At 38.7% G+C, this 17,475-nt stretch overlaps 1 pseudogene; it reads right to left on the reverse strand.

Annotated features, from left to right (window-relative positions):
* Positions 1 to 428: 428 nt before the first annotated feature.
* On the reverse strand, positions 429 to 590 carry LOC113833281 (annotated as a pseudogene).
* Positions 591 to 17,475: the final 16,885 nt, after the last annotated feature.

Raw genomic sequence — 17,475 nt, forward strand, 5'->3', positions numbered from 1 at the left:
AGACGTCAATAATTTACTATGACAAAGAATATTCATGTGAACAATGAAAAGTGGATTATGTTTATAAAGTTGATTAATATTATATGTCACATAAAAAGATGAAGAAGAAAACATTTTATTATCACTTTAATGAGATAGCAGACAGCATTTGATAAAATACTACACCTGTTTATATTTTAAAACTCTCTAAAAAAGAAAAGAGAGTACCAATGTTTATTTCAAACCAACTTTCAGAAAAAAATAAGATTTCTACTTCAAAACTAATACTTACCAAGTAAATATTAAGGAAAGAGTATTCCATTGAGAAAAGTGAATTACTCACATGGATAAAATTACAAAAAAGGTATTTTTGTTGTGTCTAAGAAAAATGTATGTACATTTTTATTCTGTATTTACATGTGTTTTGGTGGTGCCAATGTTTTAAATCTCCAAATTAGTTCACAAAATGAAGTACAATGAGATATGCTTGAACTTTTGAACATTGAGACTACTAAACTTCATCTGTAGGAATAACCAGGATAAATCATCTTTTAAAATTTTCAGAAGAACAGATACTACACTTGATCTTAGCCAAAAGGCCGAGGGGATGAGAGGAGGAAATGGAGGAGCAGAAATATTGAATTGGGGGAAGAATAGAGGAGAGCAGGATGAGAGATACCATATCAGAGGGAGCCATTATAGGTCCTGAGGAGAGATCTGGCACTAGGGAGATTTCCAGATACCTGCAAGGATGACATGAACTGACAATCCAGGCAACGGTGTAGAGGATAACCTAAACGCCCTTCCCCTAAAATGAGATTGATGACTACATTTATGCCATCCTAGAGCCCTCATCCAGTGGCTGATGGAAGCAGAGGCAGACATCCATAGATACACACTGAACTGGAAATTAGTTGCAGAGAGGAAGGAATGGAGATCAAAGGGGTCGGTACCAGGCGGTAAAACCCACAGAAACAGCTGGCCTGAACAAGGGGGAACATATCGACTTCAGATGCTGTCTGGAAGGCCAGTACAGGACTGATCCAGAAACCTGAACATGGATATCAAAGAGGAGGCCTCTGCACTCTAGGAAGCCCCTGGTAGTGGATTAGTATTTTTTCCTGGTGTAAGAAGGGACTTTGAGAGCCCATCCCACGTGAAGGTGTGCACTATTGGCCTGGACACATGGGGAAGGGCCTAGGCCCGGCCAGGATGATGTGGTGGATTTTGTGAAGCCCCTGTTAAGGGCCCTACCCTGCCTGGGGAGTGGAGAGTGGATGGGGTGGGGAGTAGGTCGGGGGTGGGGGAGGAAGGGTGGGGGTGAGGAGAGAGAGAGAGGGGGAGAAGGAATTGACATGTGAAACAAGCTTGTTCCTAATTTGAACTACCCAAAAAAAAAAAAAATCAAAAAATTTTTCAGAAGAAAATAACTAACCAAACCATATATCCAAAACAAACTACAAAAATTAAAACACTGGCTAAATTGTAGACAAACATAGAATACTAAACATAGAGAAGATGCCCTTTAAGGGATACGGAGCCTGAACCAACCATCTTCTATAACTAGCCACGGCTTCCAGCAGTAGGACTAGGACACCAACCCAGCCACAAAACCTTAGTCTTACAATCGGCCCTTTCTCCAAGATGTGCTGGAGTAATGGTGGCACAGAACTTGTGGAAGTTGCCAACCAATGGCTGGTCCAACTTGAGGCCTCCTACCGGAAAAGGAAGGCCATGCTGTACACTGTCTGGAGGGCCAGGTACCAGAGACTGATGACTCAGAGACCTGAAGGGAACTGAGTAGCTAAAACTTCAAGGATGTCAAATCCTGTGTTTCTCCCTCATTGTCCTTCTGTTGATCCAACAAACATGATCCAGCCTGGGGACAGCTTGAGGCCAGTGGAAAGGTTGGCTGAAGAACATGACTGCTTCCTTGCTTGTAGTCTTTATCAATAGCCTTCATTGGTTGTAACAGGAGCTAAAGCAGTTGCCCCACACTCTAGGAAGCTGTAGAACACATTTCCTCATGTCAGGATTCTCACTTTGAACCACATTAAGGAACCCACCAGACAGGCTTCATCTATGAAGTTAGAGACCACTCACTTTAAAACCTGGCCGTCCTCTCTGCCCTGGCTCTGCTGACAGTCTCTTCTGCTGCTGGGCATGTGTTTTCACAGGCACGGGATGTTCCAGACTTCCATGTAGTCGAGGGTCCAGCAGCAGCAGGTGCAGGAGATGCAGCAGAGCATGGGGGAGGGGTTATGGGCAGAAGCATGGGTGACATTATAACAGGCATACTGTGCTCCCTGTGCTTGCCCACATAAATGAAACTGTAGGGAAAGCTGTAGCCACGCCTTCTTAGGGGCTGGCTACAGGAGTGCCTGACCAGGCTTGTGAGGGCGTGGTCAGAGTGACTTAGTGGGACTGCGTTTTCGGTTTTGGTTTCTCTTTGCTGCTTGCTGGACAGACTGCTACCATCGGCTGGCTGGTTCGCTCTGTAAGTAAGGTTTTTCCCTATTAAATACCCTTATATTTCTACCTGACTCCGTATTGGTAATTTCCCAACTATATGAAACTCTAGGATCTTTCTTGAAAACAGATCATTTTTAAAATATTAGTAAACAAAATGCCCTGTTGTTTATATCCCAGTGCTCAATCCAGTTGTCCACCCACTGCATCCAATCTCATCCAAATGTAGAGTCAGCTTCCCCATCTTCTGTCTTCCTCCACTAGCTGAGGCTGGAACTCTCAATACCATTCTCCTCTTTATATTACTGTGACAGCATGGTGCCTAGGGTCCCCACATAGTTGGTGCATCCTGATGCTCTGCAGTGGGCCTGATAGGTCCATTTAATCAGGCAGATTTTCTCTATTGTGCTCTCCTCAAGTTACTCATAGTAAATGCTTATTCCTTGACCTTTTAGAGACGGTAGTATCAAAAGTGATGCTTTCACCCATCCTTGCTCTTGGGCTTGAGTCAGAGGTATGAAATTACCCATGATGCTCCTGCTGGGCCTCTGGTTGCCTGTTCCTCCTGACTGAAAGAAGGACCTTAGCAGCACACTGCCCTCTTAGGAAGTCAGGAAACCACAGTCACAAGTTATTTTTCTTCATGGTCTTCATCTTTATACATTCTTGAAATGATCAAGTAGTTCAGGTTATTGATAGGGTTATTTTAAGGTTCCATCTTAGTGGACCCTGACACACCTCAATTTTAATAGCTGTCCCAAAGCATCAAATGCCACAGAGATTTTCAACATGTTCGAGATGTTCGGTGTTGTGTGAAGTTTATTTCAATGATTAAAAAGTGAATATACATGCAGACAAGAAGGGACATAGTTTGATGAGTCCAAAGAAGTAGATTCTTCTTGAATGTGTGTACACCCCAATATCTATCAGCATGAGCTCTTAAAACTCCCTGTCATCATTTCCTCACTTGTAATAGAAATAAGGCACAACCCTGGGTCTGCCTCGCTTAAGCACAGCTACAGGAGTTTTTATAAACCGACAAATCACATTCAGTGAATATTATATGCACATATGACATTGTATTATGATTTGCTGTGCAAATGTTTCTATACATTCCGTGTTCTCAGTGTGTATAAATTGCCTTGGTCATCTAAGTAATGCAGCGTTCAGTAATGAAGTAATCAGAAATGAATACCAATGTCAAAATTTACTATTATAACTTACTCACTGAAGCTTATCAGTATACCAACTCGGTAGTTACGGGAGGGAAAAAAAAAGGAGAGAAACCTGTTAACATTTTAAAAAATGACAGCCTTTGAGAAATTTTTCTCTTTTTTGACTGAAGTTAATAATGTAAAGCATCTGGAAACAAAAGCATGTCAAAGCTTTTCTTTTAACAGGAACAAAAGATACTGTTAAGTTAGACACTGCACATCTAGTGAAGTAGATTTAGAGCTTAAAAAGACTTATGTTGAAGATTATTGTTTTTATTCTGATTCATATGAAACTATTTGTTTTAGTTAGACAATAAATTTCTTCCCAGGAGTAATTTCACCATAAAGTTACATTGATATCAAATGATAAGACAAGATGACAACAGATGTGTGTTCTCATAGGTATATCTTTGAACAGTTCCCTCAAGCCAAGAATCTTTGGGGGACCAGCCAAGTCCTACAAAGCCTAGAGCAGGAGACAAGAGACATTATACTGACTGCTGCTTTGCCATGTCTTTCCCCTGTATGTCAGGGTTATCTATAGGAACAGAACTGACTGACTGAGTGAATAGATGTCACAAATAGAATGTATTAGGGTGGATGCTCTAGCAGTGGCTATCTGCACTCTTGGAGAGGCTGAGGACCTTGCAGCCAGCTCTACAATTCATGAATCTGGATGGCTTGGCTCTCCTCCTGGTGGTGAAAACCTGGAGAAACTTAGAGAGTTCTGGGTCTTCATAACTTTGGAAGGTCTGAAGCACTGGGTTCTCATGTCAGAAAAAGATGGCAATAGCAGCAACAGCAACAAAGCCGATGGACTTACCAGACAGGGATGAAGCTGAGCAGGCAAAAGCAGCCCTGCTTTTGGCTCTGACTTCTCAAAGTCTGAGCCACTCACCAGAAGATGTTGCAGGCTCAGTGGAGAGGAGTCTTCCCTTTTGAAACAATCCTTCAATCAATCTCTGGCCGCCTCCCTCCTTCCTCAGGTAACTCTTAATAGCTCACCTCTGAGTACAGGCAGGAGAAATACAGCAAGCACCACGCTCACCTTTTTCCTCAAGAGCAGCCTCCACTCTACAGGAATCCAGGTCATTACAGAGGGAGTGCAGGAGCTCCTTGTCTGTCTCTGCCCCTTTCTCTTCCCTCACTGTGGAGGGCAGCCTTGAAACAACTGGATGTCACTTGTTTAGCAGTGGTCAGACACACAACATTACCTCTGTATTTGTATGCTTCCTGTCTGCACCCTGGCTTTCACAGCTGAAATTTGAGTACAGGTGTGATAGCAAAATATGACAACGTATTTTCTTAGGTAGACCTAAGCAATTCAAATATTTAAAACTGCTCATGGTACGTTAGCCAAAATTACACTTTATTTTTCTTTCTTCTGTGGAAGTTTTATATGCCTGTGTGTATGCAGTGTATTTGGATGTTGCTTTATATTCAAATAAAGATTAAAATAAGCAATTTGCAATTAGAGTGGTTCAATTTAAATCACAATGGCATTAGTAATGAATTGTGATGCTGCAAAGGAATATGGAAATGTTAACTGTTTAGTAGAACAAATTAGTGCAATTTAAATGTTGAAAAATCATTCAAACTATCTTTGCATCATGCATGTGAAGATTCTAAGTGAGAAAGCATTTGGAACAAGGGCCCAGATCTCATTGCTGCTGGTTCACTGTATATACATGGAAGTGTTTCATGTAGAATTGTATCTCTTGGTTCTCCTATGAATATTATTGGAAAGCTATTGTTGAGTCCAGGCTAGTGGCACAAGACACTAATTGCATCCTTATCAAAACTGAGGAAGGATGAAAAGTTCAAGTTGGGCCTCGGAAAATTAGTGAAACCCTGACTCAAGATTTGAAAAAGTAAAAGGGGGTCTGGGGACAGAACATAGTGCTAAAGTGTTTGCCTAACATGCACAAAGTCTCTTGGATCCACAACAATAACTACTTAAAAGAAAGAAAAGAAAAGAAGAATAAAGGGTGTTGAAATTTGCTACAAACACCTTACTGGAATCATTATAACCATCTTCATTACAAAAATGAGTGGAAAGAGGACCAAGGACTCCTCACCTCTCTTTTATTCCATTTTATATTGTCCCTGTTCTATGGCCTTTTATTTACCATATCATAACTATCCATTGTGGCTCCTCAATACCTCAGTGTTGCTTCTTCAGACTTTTGTTTTTGTTTCTATTTTTGTTTTTCCAGACAGGGTTTCTCTGTGGCTTTGGAGGCTGTCCTGGAACTAGCTCTTTTAGACCAGGCTGGTCCTGAACTCACAGAGATCCTCCTGCCTCTGCCTCCGAGTGCTGGGATTAAAAGCGTGTGCCACACTGCCTGGGCCTTCTTCAGACTTTTGGCATGAACCAATATATCCCACATTCTTCTCAAATTGCAGGTCAAGTCTATCTTGCATATTTGACTTAATTTTTTTGGTTTCAAACTACACTTTAGAGATCTGAATATTTGGATATGTGGCAAATCTATGTGCTGGTCCCTAATCTTGGATGGCATTATTAGGTGGTTCTCTTGAGAAATGACCATGTGAATGAAATTAATGGTTTTATGAAAAGAGCTTTTGTGACCCTTGTGTGTGTGGAAATAGAAAAATATGCCATCCTGAATCAGGGAGCATGAATTCCTCAGACACCAAATCTGTAGCCACCTTCATCATCCTAGCATTCAAAACTAAGAGGAAAAAATCTGCAGCTTTTGTTTCAGGATACTAAGCACTGAATCCAGGGTCTCATGCTACAAGGTAACTGCTATTCACAGTCCTCTTATAACGTTTTTATTATTTTTTACTCAAATTAAAAACAATTATTTTACATACCATTCCCAGTTCCCTCTCCCTCCCATCCTCCCACACCCCCAACATCTCCCCATCCCACCCCCTTTCACTCCAGAGAGAGGGTGAGTCCTCCCTTGGGGATCATCAAAGTCTGTAACATCATTTTGGACAGGACTGAGGACCACCGCCTGTATCTAAGCTGAAAGAGTACCACACCATAGGGAATGGGATCCAAAAAGCCGGTTCATACACTAGGGATAAATATCCTGTTTCTACTGCCAGTGGCCCAATAGACGGCCTAGGCCTCCCAACTGACAACCATGATCAGGGTGCCTGGGTAGGTCTTATGCAGGTTCACCAACTGTCAGTCTGGAGTCCTTAACTCTCACTTGCTCAGGTCAGCTGTGTCTGTGGGTTTCCCCAACATGGGCTTCACCCCTTTGTTCATCCCTCCTCCCACTCTACAACTGGATTCCAGGAGCTCTGCTCAGTGCTTAGCTGTGAATCTCTACTTCTGCTTCCGTTAGCTACTGGATGAAGGCTCTATGATGGCATCTAAGTTAGTCATCAATATTTTATGTTTAAAAAAATATCTCAGTAAGTTTGCCAAGGATGGCCATAAACTCTATCTGTAGTCTAGGCAGACCTTATATTTGCAATCTTCCTGCCTTAGCCTCCAAAGTAGCTAGGATTCCAGACCTGCTCCATAGACCCTCAATAAATTCCTTTTGTTTATTACTCACCCATTTAAAGGATTTGACTGCAGTTACCTAAATGCCCTAATAAATGCCCAAAGAAGGATATGCAGTTTCTTCAGAGGGAAGATAAGCCTCTGTTTCCTATAGTGGTCCAGCTACATGTTCCATTAACTTGCAACTTCTTTAGGCTTCCAGGGCACCTGTGACAGAAATCCATGAGTGCCATCTCACAAGGGAAGGGAACACTGTGCCTGTGGCCCATACATTACTACACTAACTAGGAATTGAGAATATTCCCTCTGGTACTTCCAGCTGGCAATATTCAGTAAATAGGTAAAATTAAGTCCAGAGGGAAGCTAATATCCAGATGTTGAGAAATCCCTTTTCCCAAACAGGATTCATCATCTAGTAGAGAAGAAAGACTCAATAAAGGGCTAATTTTAGGGGACTACAAATGCACCAACTTGTGTTCTACACTTAGTTTCTTCTTCCAGTCTCCACTTCTACCACTTCACAAGCCACCCAGCCCTTGTGCCCAAGGAATGGACTAACGAAAGAATACTGGCAACTCTTTTCACAGGACTGAGTTGTTCATGGGCTAATGATGGCAAACTGACATTTGCAAATAATAAACAATGGCTTTAAACTAAATATTTCATCCTTTTGTGTCAGATGTTTTGATGCCCCTTTTCATTATTTACACACAGACACACACACACACATACATATATATATATATATATATATATATATATATACTCACAAATGTTGGATGCATAATTGAAATCATATATTGAAAAGACAAAAGCAATTAAGCATAAAATTTTAATGGCACTAAATTTGATACTGTGGAAAATAGAAATGCAATATTAAGAATCCAAAATCAAATAAACCGACACACACATGCATACATACAAATTCACACCTACAAATAAAAACAAAATTAATTTTAAGTTAGAGTTTTAAGTGATCGGAAAATAGATTATTTTGTCCAGCAAGTGTTTTTCTTGACTAGGAAAGAGTGACATCAAGTATCTGTTGACAATGTAGTAGCTAAGTATCAGGTGCAACCGGTTATATTAACTTTCCTGACTTTCAGTGACCAATTCAAAAACAAAATCACCTTGGGCTGCTGTTCTCTACAGAGGGAGAATTTAACCAAGTTATGCCTGGGAACTTGTTACATATACAGTTATACATGCTTGTGTGAACAAATCAAGAGAAAGCAGACGGAAATTAAGAGGCAATTAAAGCATATTTGTAGATGGCTTAGATATCCCTGTAACTGAGTTTATTCACAACACCAGAAATCTCTCCTTTTGTCCTCATTCTTCTTCAGTTATTTGCCAGAGGTCAGGAATGGGCCATGATGGCTGCTATTTGCCTGATTAGCATGAGCCATTGGGAATGAACCGGTTCAGAATCCTGTAAGGATGCAGAGGGCCTCCTGCACCGGCTTCTGTGTTGTTGGTTTCACAGCTGCCAATTATTTTCTTTCTGGAGTGAGGTTCTGTATGAGTTAACCTTTGCTGATTTGTTTACAAGCTCTCCTTTCATCTGAGACATTTGTAAAACCTCTTTTCCCAGGGCCTGGAGAGATGACTCTGTGGTTAAGAATTCTTCCTACTCCTGCAGAGGACCTGAGTTTGGTTCACAGCATCCACCTCTGGCAGCTCACAGGCACCTGTAATAGCCCCAGGAGGTCTGACACCAGCAAACATTCATGTGCACATACATACAAACGGACACAGATACACACATACACACAAAATAGAATCTTTTAAAAAATCCAAATGCCTATAGTTGAACAGTCACACACATGTACTATATAATACTTGAGGTCTTAAGTAAGTGCCAGCATCATCTTGACAAGAACAGACTATGTACATTGTATTCCAAAAACAAAACAAACTGTGCAGTTGTGATTTTTTTAATTGCCTTACATATCAATTCACAAATAGTGGAATTACCTACTACAATATGACTTCTCCAATTATTTGAAATGGAGATCTAATTACAAATGGATACAATTGTAAAATCCAATAAAAATAAATTTTAGAAGAAAATAAATCCATGGACATGAGAACATTCAATCTTCTGGTTTTATTACTAATTCAACAGAAGGTGAATACCGTATCAAATTACTATAAAAATTTCTAAGTACTGGATTCTCAATGTCTGTCTAAGTTTCAGGAACAAGAAATGTGTAACCTAACTCTGGTTCATCAGCCAATTTTGCATGGCACTGAACTGAAGACCTTCCTGTCATCATAGCCTGCCTTGCTTCCACAATCCTTGACAACACTAGCATTTAAATGATGCAACTTTGCTTTTTTCTCAGTAGCTGGTTGTTAGGATTTAGATCGTAAAGGGCCATCTAGCTAAGATTCATTTCCCAGCCCACGACACCGATATAACCTGTCAAAGATGGACCCCTGATGTCAAATTCAGATTGTGACTACTATTTTTTTCTTCACTTCCTGAAGGCCAGGAAGTGAGCAGGTCTATTCTACCACATGTTCACTGACAGAATCCTAATGTCTTCCTCACAGCAAACACAATGGGAGCCAAGCAATCAGAATGAAACTCTGAAACTAGGAGCAGAAAAACAAAATTGGACCTTTCTTCCCTTAAGCTCAGTTTTGGGCGTTGGGGGAGGAGCAATTTTTCAAAGTGACAGAAATCTGACTAACAGTGAAATGGGCAAAGAATGATTTACAAAAATTCACAAGTCTACACAACCCTCCTCCTCATGTCCATGAGTAATTGAAATTAAGCATTTTACTTCTAAGAAAAGAATATGACTTATGCTAAATATATAGCTACAGGGAAGGTATTAACACACACCCCCTTCCTAATGCACTTGAGAAAAATTTGTCTCATTTTGAAAAAAAATTGGCAGTGAAAATTCTAGACCTGACCTTTGACTACTTTCTTAGTTGTTAAAAGAATCCTCAAAAGTAGGAATTATCTCAGGGAAATCAAAGTGGGTCAAATTGTGAGTAGCATTGCTAGATACTAAATCCTAATTTCTTTAAAGTCTGATGTTTTCTTTAGCACTTTCATTTCTTACTCTGGTAGTCTAAGAATGTTGCACCTGTACGAATCATTTTAATGTGCAGTTATCAGAATTTTCTAGCATGAATATCTCATTTTTACAGTTTCTTCTATTGTTGTTTAATTATTCATGTATACATTTATTTTTCTCTTTCAATGAGAACATACGCTTTTTGATGGCAAGGATGGCCAGCCAAATATTTTTTGTGTGTCTTCCAGTGTCTATCAGAAAGCATAACTTAACATTCAGCAAAATAGGACAAGGAAACTCGCATTGGTTTACTTGGTGTTACTTGAATATCTTTTACATATAATAAATTTTTTTCAGAAGGAGAAATGGAATAAGACTTAAAAGTGGAAATACATATGAAATGTAAAATTAAAAGACCACTATATAATTTTAATTCTCTTTCATAATTAGAAAGACATTCCCATAACTTCAAATATATATATATATATATAATATATATATATGTGTGTGTGTGTGTGTGTGTGTGTGTGTGTGTGTGTGTAGCTAAGCATTTACAGATTTACTGCCCCCCCATCTGGGCTATTGCAGTAATTAATCTAAGAATCATCTTGGAAGGGTCCTGTAGATAACAACAAGATTATCCCCCTGGCCCCCACTGTCAGCCTCTCTTCAAGAAGGAAGTGTTGACCCACACTGGGTGGTTTTCCAATGCACATGAGCATCTTGGATCCACTCAGTTGACGGAATCTCTACAGCTGTTTTAAAAGCTTTTACTTTTTATTTTGCCAAAGCCTCTTTAAACATCGCCTATGCTCACTGAAGCTTTTTCAAACAAATCAGAGCTTTTTATATCTCTAAAGCAGCTGTGAGGACTTTACATTTCCACAAAGGGAATAAAAGATGGAGGCTGCAAAGAGTGGCTTATGGGAGTCTTTGTACTCACAAATTAAATGTCTTAATAAGTTTATTCATGTAAACAAAATAAGAAAGAATGATAAAAAACATGAAAATAATTTACTATCTTTGCCACTGTAATTAAACCAATGGGTTCCGTCTACTCCTGTGGAGAAGAAAAACAAAAATAGACAAAAACAATGCTCTAAAATCTCATTGTTAAAAATTATACTTCTACTCCTCATTAAGGTCTTAGGAAAAATTTAATTAATCAGATTGATAAATAATTATATAATTCTGAAAGCTTTTCTAAGTAGCCTAAGCTATCCTTAGACTGCAGCGTTAGAGTATATGCAGAGATAATAATATGGTCAACTGTTATAATGAACCTCCTACAACTTAGTAAAGTTCTTATCATATTTGGATAATTGAAATTGAATATTATTATTTCTAAAGGGGTTTTTATTTTTGTCAGCTTTTTACTTGTTTGGAAGGTACTATATCTCCTATCATCCCTGTGAATAAATTCCAATATATTTATATGGTAACCCTATTTTTTCATAGTATGTCTGCATTGGGAAAGTAACGCAGTGGGCATAAAAATGATTTAAATCATTTTATTGATTCAATCATCTCATCATTTAGCCAGTGTTTGCAAATTTCAGCAACAACTTAACTCTAAATTGCTCAATTCCCATTGGTATATAAGACCCTTCGTGACATGACACATATGTTCCAAATAAGTCAGCTGTAGCATTGATCAGAAAGCAGAACTGGGGAGCTGCAGATACATCAGTGTCTAGGAGCACATACTACTCTCATATACAATCTAAGTTTGATTTCCCACACCCTGGTTGGGCTTCAGCTTTAGGGCAGCCAACACTTCTGACCTCGAGGGGCATCTGAGCATAGGTGCATATATCCATACACAAGCACAAGTACATAAGTTAAAATAAAAATAAAATATTTGAAAAGTAACCAACAGTAAGCATTTACTTTAAAATGCAAGAAAGAAAATAAACTTTATAAGAAATGCTGGCCATAGATTCTCTATCTTTCTTTTGCTTCTCTGTTCTTGATGTACTGCCAAGAGATAAGTGTATTGTTGTCTTGTTCTTACTTCATGGCACTCAGCAGATTCTTGAGAATATTATCAGATGAATGAATGACTAAATGAAAATACAGAATGTCTAGCATTCTGTCAGACAGAGTGCTATTAATTTTTTTTTTTATTTCAGCTTCCTAGGGTTTCCCGAACAGTAGACACTAAAGAAGAATTTGTTTTGTATTAAAATGACATTCTTAACATTTTCTACCCCTCCAAAAAGAATATAAAGCATTTGTATTCAATTGGTAATTTAATTTTAAGTCAGGTAAAATTTGCTTTATTCTCTTGTTTTACATGAAGAATACCTCCTCTAAGCCAGGAGATGGTGACTCACACCTTTAATCCCAGCACTCAGGAGGCAGAGACAGGAAGATCTCTGTGAGTTCAAGAACAACCTGGTCTACAAAGTGAGTTTCAGGACAGGCTCCGAAGCTACAGAGAAAACCCAACTCTCCACTTGAGGATTCTAATTTGTTCTATTCATTCTTTTTCACAAACATCACTTTCATGGTGCAGTTAATTTTATATATTGTAGCCTGAAAGGCTCTGTTAAACAAGCAACAACAAACAAATGAAACAAAATACAACACTAAGCATTAATTACAAGATCAGAGCCTGATTCCTTGAGGATCTAGCAGAAAATGAATGAGCAAGCAGAGAAGAAATCTATTAAGCTCTCTCTTGCACTCAGGTAGTACGAAAGCCAGGCCTGCCCGTGTTGGAGTCCCAGCCTCCCCACCTGTTCTTGGCTTTATAGGGCAAGTCTTTCTGTACCTGTGCCTTGCAAGTCAACTACAGACAAGTGCATCTGCTAATGGCAGCCAGCAAGAGTTCAGTATTAACTGTCAATACATAGACTCCATACATTTTACCTGGTAAGTACAGAGCATTTATAAATGTATTTTCCAGTTTCACTTTGTCTAAAGTTGATTTGTAATTACTTTCCATTTTTAAATGTTTTATAGACTACTGTCTTGTTCTAACATTATTATAGGTGTGCTTGTGGGAGTTGAAGGTGACAGACTTAATTAGCATTTTTCCTTGGAAGACAAGAGTCATTTATTCCAAATAGTAGGAAGCAAACACAGACATGCTTTCATTTGTCCCTATTCCCTTCCTCATTTCAATGTTGCTTTTATTTTTCTGCTCCTTCGTATACTCATGATGTTATTTCCACCTAAAGCAATGTGATTACAAACAAATTGGCACCAAAATGTAAAAACAATCCATGATACTTCCTAAAATATTTGCATTTTAAAGCATTCTTCTGCAATCTATGCCCTTATTGTGTGTAGCCAAAACCGTGTAATTTCAGTCATTGTAGGATCCACTATATGATAGAGGGAAGGACCCTGGAGTATGTGGAGACAGGTACATTTTACAAAATGCAAGAGAAGTGAATCTGAACATAATGACCAGGTAAGGCTAAAGTAAACAGTGAAAAAAATAAAACAGGCCCCATGAGATCAATTTATCAAAACCTGGAGGATGATGGAATCCTGAACAACAAGCAGCCTAGTTTTACAAAAGAGCAAGCCATACCTAACACAATCAATAGCTCTTTTCAGCACACTGACAAAATTAGAGGATGAAGGGAATCAGGTAAACGTTGCCTATTTGCACTATCACAATGCATTTAACACATACCCAGCACATTTTCAATTCAACTGTAGATAAAACTGATTCAGCCATGAAAGCTTTCTTAAAAGATCTGACAAAAAAAAAAAAAAAGAGGTAAAATGTCATCGGTAATGACAATGCAGGCTGTTGTGGGATGCTGGAGTTAATAAAGCTGATTCTCTACAGTTCCCAAACTCATGACAGGGGGAACAAGTATCAGAATTGTATTCATGCTTGTTGAATAGCACATTTCATACGGCACAATTAGGCATATTCAAAAACACAATGGATACAGAAAGAACAAGGATGCTAGGTGCGACCTCAGTGATGGCTCTCTCTGGACTAAAATAAACAGACTGAAGGAAGGTGAATCCCTCAGGACTGAGAACTGAGTCTTGCTTCACTTTCTTTAAAGGCATTCAATCACAATGTTAAGTATCAGGTTTCCTCCCCATAATCCTAATCGTAAGACTAAGTATGATGTGACAGGGACCCTATCACGTCCATTGAATGTCTTAGATCTTGATTCAGAGCTTGACTGACATGTCCATTGATGCTTTATCATCTCTGACAGCCCTCATCTAGATGCAAACATAATCTCAGCTGTGGTCTATGGAGTTTCTTTTGACCCACACTCTGGGCAAAGATAGACATTTAGATGAGTGAATAGCTAAATACAGAGAAATGACAGGAATGATATGCCATGTGTAGGACATTCTCAGGCAGCTAGAGGAAATAAGGTTGTAAAAGGGAATTGGATAAACTTTCGAAGAGGTAACATTTAGTTTGATCTTTAAAGACAAGAAAGACTGTAGATATGGATGCATCCAACATGGAGGGGCAGGCAGCAAACACATCTCACAGATACGAGAAAAGTGACTTGTGCAGTCTAGCACACAACACAGCAAGAATAGATGAAATAACTCCCATAGACTGTGAATACATAATATAAACATAAAGATTATTACTATACAGTGCTTAGTTTAAAATTGCCTACTAATTTAAAAGCTAGGCAAGGCTTTAACCCAATAGTCTTGCACAGTGTCATTCCAACGCTGAGCTTCCCCCACTGCTCTAAGGACCTCTTACTCATGAGTCGGATAGGGAGATGCCACACCATGCACAGAGCTAGCATAAGTTTTCTTATGGGTACATGTACTTGCAAACACAGCATGACTCACACGCGTGGGATAGGAAGCCTCCTACAGATCAGCATGGATTCACAGGCAGCAGCTGCTACTGTCCTCCTCTGCAGTTTGTTCCCTGAGAAGAGAAGGGAAGCGTGTTCCCATCATCATAGAAGCTTACAATCCACAGGCTCCTTCCTTCTATATTTCGATCCCATAGTAATTCATCGTGCTTCCAAGTCTCATCCTTCCAGTGCTTTGCATATTGGTGCCAAGAAATCTATCCTCTCACTTGGATTCCATCCGAGGTTCCCTACCTGGTGTCTTGCATCAGGCCATCCAGCTCTCCCTTCTCTAGTTTATGCTCCATGTGGTATAGAAAAAAAAGCCTGCTTTATCCGACTGTGCTTTGGTTCAAAATTCATAAATAGTTCACAGTGCCAACATCAGTGACGCTCATGCTTTATCTTCATGAAAGTCACACTTGATATTTGTCTGAAAGACAGGTTTCAGAATGCTCCTTCCCCTATGATTCAGAGGCAGTACAATCCAAGAATTTTCTGTTTTTAACAAATGAACATTTGGCATTGATTTTATTATTGGGCTTTTAGAGGGCAGCCCTACAACGGAGTTTGGCTCTTCTTGGAGCCATACCCAAGCATAAAGTATCTGTCGCCAAATGTCCTTTAACTGTCACACAATTATTCCATTAGGCATGAAAATCAAAATGTGATTATAACATATATTTTGTGGTACATTTAATGCATAGCTATCAATCAACTTACCTATTGATCTAATCAGATTGTACTTTGTAAATAAAGTACCAGATGAGATCATTTCATGATTCCCCAAGAGACTGTTAACTGATGCAGGCATACCTATAGAAATAGCTCATTGTTTTTTTTTTTAAGTGCTAAATTCTTTGTAGTCATATTCAAATGAAGCCTGATTCGTGGTCCTAAAATTTCACAGTATAAAGAAGTCTCCAAAAGTAACTTTTCCTGCCAGGAAGAGAGCACTGTCACCCTGAAAAGATCATAATCATGTGGCAGAAACTGTCTCTCCTGTGTCCTCCACTGGAGAGAGGCTAATGCTAGTGGAAAATTTGAGTTATTTTCCATGAAATGATGCCCAAGTCATCACCCCAAACTGTAACTAGTTACTGTCTCTGAGTAACAAATATACCTGATGTGACTGGGAAGAAATAACAGCTTAGAAGAGAGAGTTTATTAAACCAAGAGACAAGTTGCCTAGCAAGAATTCCTATAACCTGAACACAGCAAGCAAGAGTGCTTGGACATAATACATGTCATAAGGAGACCACATTAGACAACTGGGAGGCAAGGCCAAGTCTCCACTCACCAGCTGAACCTGGAAAGCCTAGTGTATATGATGCTATAGCAAAATAAGTAGAAAGCCATTGCTTGTTTCTATATGTCAAATTATTACTTAAGCAAACACTTGGGGCATTCCTTGTAACTGACTAATTTTTCAAATCAACAAATTAAAATCATATACAAAATATTATTTGATATATATATATATATATGAATGAGTCAACTAAGCTAATTAACTTAGTTATTCACTTTAATTTTTCATATTGAAAACAAGATTTACTTTCTTAGATATTTTTAAAATATAACACCTTAACATTGATTATAGGCTTCATATTGTTCAGTTGATCTCTTGAACTTAACTGAAATTTTGCATCTTTGGACTACCTACTCTACCCACTTCATTCTGACCCTGGTCATCACCATTTTAGTCTCACTGATAAAATACAATAGTTTTTATTCTACTTATATGGAAGACAATACAGTATTTATGTATGACACTTCTGCTTGTTATCCCCCATGGTCATGTCCATTGTTGCAAATATCATGCTTTCCATTGTTCAAGCAGAGACACTGCATTGCCCATGTGCTGGTGTCATATCTTCTGTATTCATCCAGTGACAGACGTTCAGTATTGTTTCATAGCTTAGCTATAGGAAATATGACACAGTGGGCATTAGAAGTACTTGTAAATGCTTTTGAAATTTCCTTTGTATATATACTTAGGGGTGGGGGTAATAGACGACATAGTAATGTTTTGTGAGGGAACCTCCATACTATATTCCATAATGACTGTATCAGTTTACATTGGTAATGTCCATGTGCAAGAGTTCTACTTTTTCTGGATCCTGATGAAGACTTATTCACTTCCATCTTTTTGATAATAGGCATTAAGTGTGAGGTGATATTGTGCCTTGAATTTCCATCCTTATGATGAGTAATATTGGTAAGCGTAATTTTAAAAATAAACCTGTCAACCATTTCTATGATTTCTTTAGGAAACTGTCTATTTGGGTATGTTGCCTAGTTTTCATCATGTTATTTGTTTTCTTGTTATTGAGTTAGGTTCCTTACATGCTTTGGATACTAATGTCTTATCACATGGATAGCTTGAAGATACTTTCTTCTATTCTATGGCTTCATTGTCACTCTTCTCTTTAGACTTCTTTCTTATTCAAACATTAATAAATTTTGGATGGAGCTTT

This window comes from Cricetulus griseus (assembly GCF_003668045.3).
Source record: "Cricetulus griseus strain 17A/GY chromosome 1 unlocalized genomic scaffold, alternate assembly CriGri-PICRH-1.0 chr1_1, whole genome shotgun sequence".
NCBI lineage: Eukaryota > Metazoa > Chordata > Mammalia > Rodentia > Cricetidae > Cricetulus > Cricetulus griseus.